At 54.1% G+C, this 6,069-nt stretch overlaps 1 protein-coding gene across 1 annotated transcript in view; it reads right to left on the bottom strand.

Moving 5' to 3' along the window:
• The window catches only part of LOC103606339 (polypeptide N-acetylgalactosaminyltransferase 9-like), a gene marked incomplete at its 3' end in the record, with an annotated part of 104,906 nt that overhangs the window by 70,894 nt on the left and 27,943 nt on the right, over positions 1-6,069 (bottom strand). The gene's annotated exons all lie outside the window — the stretch shown is intronic.

Genomic DNA, 6,069 nt, shown 5'->3' with positions numbered 1-6,069 from the left:
TGTCTCACCAGGGCTCTTCTCTGACCTTCTCTGACCACCCCAGACAAAGCACGCTGCCCACCCATCACTCAGTCACCTCCTCCACCCGCTACCTCCAGACCCCAGGAAGCCGAGAGCAGTGACCCGCCTGCCTGTCTCCTGCCCGTTGTCTTCGATGGCGCCTGACTGGCAGGAACGGAAGCTGCACAAAGCTGGTGCTGGATGGAAGCAGGGACAGGAAGGAGAGAGGGGGGAGGAAGGAGAGAGGGGGCGTCAGGGAGTTAAGAAAGGAGGGGTCATCCCTGAGAAGGTAACGTTTGACCAGAGAATCTCAGGAGGTGGGGGGCCAAGTGTGCAGGTGACAGAGAAGAGTCCCAGTGTGGGAGCCGTTTGTGTAAAGGTCCTGACTGGAGGAGGGTAAGTGGGGAGGGTCCCGTGGCAGAGGAGCTCATGCATGGCCTGGGGGTCCCTGGCTCTTGCTCTGAGTACGAGGGGACCCTCATATCATGCTGGGCATCACCCCTGTGACGTTCATGTACCCATTCCTTTCATCCTGGAAATGACCCTGTGATGTTGATATTGTTATTATTGTCCCTGTTCTGCGGAAGAGGAAACTGAGGCACAGAGCTGTCACCAGCTTCCCCTGCTGGGATGTGAACCTGGACTCCGGCTCGCCCCTTGCCCCTCATGGGGCACCCAGAGGAGGTGGCCGGGGTACCCCATTAGGACCCTCGCTGGACTGCACTGCCCCGTCCTGTCTGCTGGTCTTTCCCAGAAGCCTCTGTGGAGCCGTCTGGCTCAGGCAGCACTGGGAAGTGCCTGCACGTAGCAGATCGTCACCACAGACAACACAGGAAAGGGCTGTGTGCAGGTGCGGGGACACCCCATGGAAGGCGTCCCCAGCCACTGTGAGGCCAGAAGAGGGGCCGGGACAAGAGTGGAACACAATCACCAGCATTTCCACAGCACCTGGGTTGTGCCGGCACCTCGGGGCATCCATCCATTAATCCTCATGCTGCCCACTGTACATATGAGGAAACTGAGGCTGGCCGTTGCTCACCACAGCTACACAGCCAAGTCAAGCAGGGGCCTGGTGCATCTCTGGAGCCCATGACTATGACCACTGTGCTCCTGCCTCACAGGCTTGTGATGGCTGCACTATGACCCCATGCCCCCTGTCCAACTGCATCCCCAAACCCCAGTGCAGGAAGGAGGCCTAAGGCAGGAGACCACCCATCTGTGGGCTGTATGGCAGCTACGGGGGAGGGGAAAGGCTAGTGTGCCTGCAAGGATGCTGCCCGCCCAGCCCCCCTGCTCGTGGCCAGGGTGAGACCCCAGGAGGACACCAGGGTGGTCCCCAATGCCCTATGTTAGGGCTGGGAGGACCAGCCCTGCAGGCACTGCTTGGATCCAGGAGGTGGCCCTCAGCAGCTGTTCACGTGGATGTCCGGACACTGCAAGGGCAGACTAGCAGGGGCCACCACCTCCTGCAGGGTGGGGTAGGACAAAGGTTGGCCATTCAGGTTATGTGTGCAGGGCCCACCCATAGATCACATGTGAAAATAGGAACATCCGGCTTCTTCAGAAAGATCCTGCAATCTGACGACCTGTACATGCTTAACCGCAGGGCAGGGACTGGCTGGAGCTGGCAGATCAGTCACCCTGCACCTGCCTGGCTGACCAGCTCCCACCCCTCCCAACACTCTCCCGTGTCACACAGCTGCCCCTGGAGGTGAAGAGGTCATGTGCAATTCAGAGGGACGAAGGTGGGCAGTGGGTTGAATGGTGGCCCCAGGAGATGTGTCCTTCCTTAACCTGTGAATATGGCTTTACTTGGAAGTGAGCGTCTTTACAGATGTAATTAAAGTGAGGATTTTAAGATGAAATCATTCTGGATTAGGGTGGGCCCTAAGTCCAATAACAGGTGTTCTTATAAGAAAGAGAGAGCTTAGAGAGACGCGTACAGAGAGGAGACAGCTGTGTGGTGACGGAGACAGAGGTCGGAGTGATGTGGCCATGCGCCACGGATCGCCACAGACCGCCAGGCGCTGGAGAAGACGCCTGAGCAGATCCTCCCTCGGGGCCTCCAGAAGGAGCCAACCCTGCCCACACCTTGCTTGTGGACTTGCGGCCTCCACAAACCTGAGGGAATGAATTTCCGTGGTTTAAAGCCACCCCATTTGTGGTCATTTGTTACAGCAGCCCTAGAAATCTGATACCAGAAGAAAGGAGAAATTACAGGAGACGGGACATTGGCAGATACTGCTGTTGCGTGGCCAGCGTCTGTTCCCCCATTTTCTTTCTCAGCAGAACCACAGTTGTTTCAGGTGGCAATGATTTTAGCTACAGCACTCGCCTCCACAGGCTGACCTGCAGCTGAGTGGCATGTGACTTGGTCAGTAAGATTTAAGTAGAATCTAAGAAATGTGTCTAAAAAGCCCAGACTTCGTTGAAAAATGTGGATTTTTTTTTTTTTGCCTTTTATTCACAATCCTCTACCCTTTTTCTTGCCTGGAACTAGGACTCGATGCTTGGTGCTGAAGCAGCCATCATGTGACCTTGAGGTGGAATGTCCCACCACAGGAAGGGGGGAGCTTGAGTTCAAATGGGGTTGGGCTTTGAGGATCCCACCAGCCTGCTGGATTTCATGATCCTTGAGAAACACAAACCGCAGCACAGTTAGGCATCTCAGATGGGGTTTTGTAACACACAGAGATAAAGGAACCAAGTCACGTAGAAGCTCGGATTGTCAGGGACTCTAATTCTCTCACTCAGAGAAGCAAGGGAGTGTGTATGAGGAATGGGAGGCAACACACAAGGAATGTCAGGCTGTCTTCCCCACCAAATGGCCCCACCCAAGAAGAACATGGTGGCCAACGCCCAGGGGCCGAGAGCCCCCCAGGAAGCAGACGTAGCTGCCAGCTCCTGCCCCCATAAGAGTCATTTCACACCCGGCAAGCCCACCTCTTCCAGTACGTAATACCTGGGTGTGTGGGTGGCTGTGATTTTTCAACTTGGAAGGAAGTGTGGCTTTCAAGCTCCCAGCTTCTCTTTGAGTCACTGACTCCCATCTGTCACAGCAACTTAAGCCAATATTCTGAGAGAGGAAACAGCCCACGTGGAGAGGCTACCGGTCACAGGATAATCGCAGAGGAAGACGCGGAGGAGAGGCGTCTTCGGAAGCAGAGAGGGCACTGTCCTCACAAGCAGAGTCCAGAGGGGGCTGTGAGATGCGGCCTGAGAGAGCTGATACCAAACACCCTAGACACGGCTCTCTGATGCTGCAGTTCCAGCCTGGCCTGAGCATTAGTCTTTGAAGACATGGGACACACAGCCTCTGGCAGCCTGGGGAAGGGACTCAGCATCAGCCAGTTTCCCCATAATGGCAGGTGAGGTTAGTCAGGCCAACCTGTCACCCACTGAAAACCACCATGAATGTTAGATTTAAACACCACCACCACCAATTTCTAAAAAGCAATAAAAATCTGATCAAACAACAAGAAATTACTAGGCCAAAAGTGAAGGGAAGATGGGAATCTGGAGAGATGAGTGAGCATATAATTTGCTTTCTGCTCCCCAAGGGGGTGTTCTCAATACTGCAAACTTGAAATTTCAAAGGGGGAGGAAGGGGTAGAAATCAGAGGCAACAAACAGAAAACTCTACCTCCAAAAACAGGGGCAAAATCAGGGGACCCACCCGTGTATGAACACATGGCTTTGGCACAGCCTGAGTGACCTCAAGCCTTGAACTTGGCCCAAAGGGACCACACAGACAAGCCCCTGGGAACCTGAGAGGTAAACGCATTCTTCTATCCTCAAATTACGCCTGCAAACTAACGCACAGTGACAATGACCAGCACACAGTCAAACATAGCAAGGCACACAGGCAGCAAGACCCTGTGAACAAGAACCAGCAGAACTACAGGCAGACTTCGGGGGAGGCAGCTACTGTTGGACAGAAGGTCCTCATTCACTCTCAGCTCCCAGAGACCCCAGCCATCTGCCATCACTAGCCTCTGGCTAGCAGGCAGGACCCCATTGTGTTTGCAGTGGGGAAGCCCCCACGGTGACCGACCAGGACCTTGGGCAGTGTCCTGGGTGGGCCCGCGACCTTCACTGTCTACTCCAGGGAGCATGTGGGGGGCTGGACTGGGGTGGGAACAGCAGCAATCAGAGCTTCCCGCCAGCTCCTGCCCCTCTCTGTCTTCACACCATAAAAATGTGGATAAATTTAACATGCTTGGCTGTTAATTCTGATGATTACAAAGTGCAGATAAAAATGAGAGACCCTGGTTTGCCTTTGTAGATCATGTCTCTCTCTCTCCCAGCTTCAATTTTATCCACTCTCTCCAAATACAACAGCTAATTTCATTACAGACAGGTCTTTTAACATTCCCTGGGGACCCAAACTAATAACATATTGTCAATAGCGAAAAGACGGACGCCCTTCTGAAACTATGAAGTCATGAATATTTTGCAGGACACAGCAAAACCCATAAAATATATTCTCACTGAGACTAATATGGTGTTTGATAAATCTTCATACATAATACTTGTGTTTGACTAATATGAATATTTATAGGGCCAAAGCAAGGGGGATAAGGAATGACTGGAAATATCCAGAAGAGTGACTCTCCTGGTTCTACCCTTCACTTTGGGAAGTGCGTGAGTGGTGAGGGTGTCACGCAGCCGCTCCACGCGGTAACACATGCCAACCTGCCCCAGATGTGGGTCTAATGATTGCTGAGGAGGATGGGGGATATTTGGGTGTGCAGTGATCTCAGTGGCAACCTCTGAGAGAATCTGCCTGAGTGAGCCCGAGCGGTCCAGCCCCTGTCCCTGCCCACACCCACCCCAGATAGTGGAACTACTTGTGCCCATTGGGCTCAGTTCTCTGCTCAAATCATGACTCTGGAATCCCCTAGGGAATGTTTATTCCAACCCAGCCCTGGGGATCATGGACAGGAGTGGACCACAGCAGCCCACAGCCAGGGGACAGGAGTGGAGACCAGCCATGCCCTCAGGGAGCCCCCACCGGGCAGGGCACAGAGGGTCTGGCCTTCCTTCAGGGCCTGTGACCTCCAATGGCAGGGACTGCTGGCCACGCTCCCTGTGCAGCCCCAGGACTAGTTTATAGTAGGAGCTTGGTCAGTGCTTGTGAAATGAATGAGCGAATAATCAAACGAAAAACTGGGGGCTTCTAACAGGAAGGAGACAGAACCAAAGCCCGGAGTGCTACCTCAGAGCTCCATCCAGGAGCCGGTGCCCAATGCGCGGGGCTCCTGCACAGTCCCTCTCCCTGAGTGACTGGACTGTGCCAGGAGAAGTAAACAAAGTCCTCAAGCAGTGCCCAGAGAGCTGGGAGTGGGTTCTCAGTCTGTCTTGCAGCTGGAGGGGACCTCAGAAGAGCGAACGTGGAAAGGGCCCAGAGTTCAGTGACATGATTTCTGCAAGGCTCAGGCATTTTAGTAGTCTTTTCTCCTAATCTACCTGGACAGCTGCTCTGGTGGTCCAGAGGGTCTCACTCTCCTCTCACCAGCTGCCAAGGAAGTGGGAAGGAATCTGGCCTGAGTTCTACAGCCCCAGGAAGGAGAACATGTACCATGCCCCTGTTGTCAGGGGACAGCAAGGGCTCTTGGTAGCCCTGGGCAGTGTGTGTGGCTCTCTGGCTCTGCCCCCAGGGTGGTGCCCCTTCTGCCCAGGCCCAAGCTAGACATGAGGCTGTCCACCCAACAATTATGCCAGGCCAGCTCTTTACCTCCACGTGGGTGCACTGGAGCCAACCTGCCTTCCTGGCCTTCTCTCCTACTCAAGCCATTCCAGATGCTATCTTCTCTTTCTCAATGCTTGGCTTTGCTCGCTCTACAGTGTCTCCTCTGAAATTTACTCATCCACCCACCCATCTATCCATCTATCCATCCATCCACCCACCCCCAATCCATCCATCCATCTATCCACCCATCTACCCAGCAATTCACACATCCGTCTATCCATCCATCCATCAACACTTCATCCATCCATCCACCAACCCAGCCAGCCAGCCACCCATCCATCCATCTACCCATCCATCCACCCATCCATCCATCTACC

Source organism: Galeopterus variegatus, unplaced genomic scaffold, assembly GCF_000696425.1.
Source record: "Galeopterus variegatus unplaced genomic scaffold, G_variegatus-3.0.2 Scaffold6503, whole genome shotgun sequence".
Taxonomy (NCBI): Eukaryota; Metazoa; Chordata; class Mammalia; order Dermoptera; family Cynocephalidae; genus Galeopterus; species Galeopterus variegatus.
The sequence above is the reverse complement of the archived record's forward strand: the minus strand, read 5'-3'. Positions and strand labels throughout refer to the sequence as shown.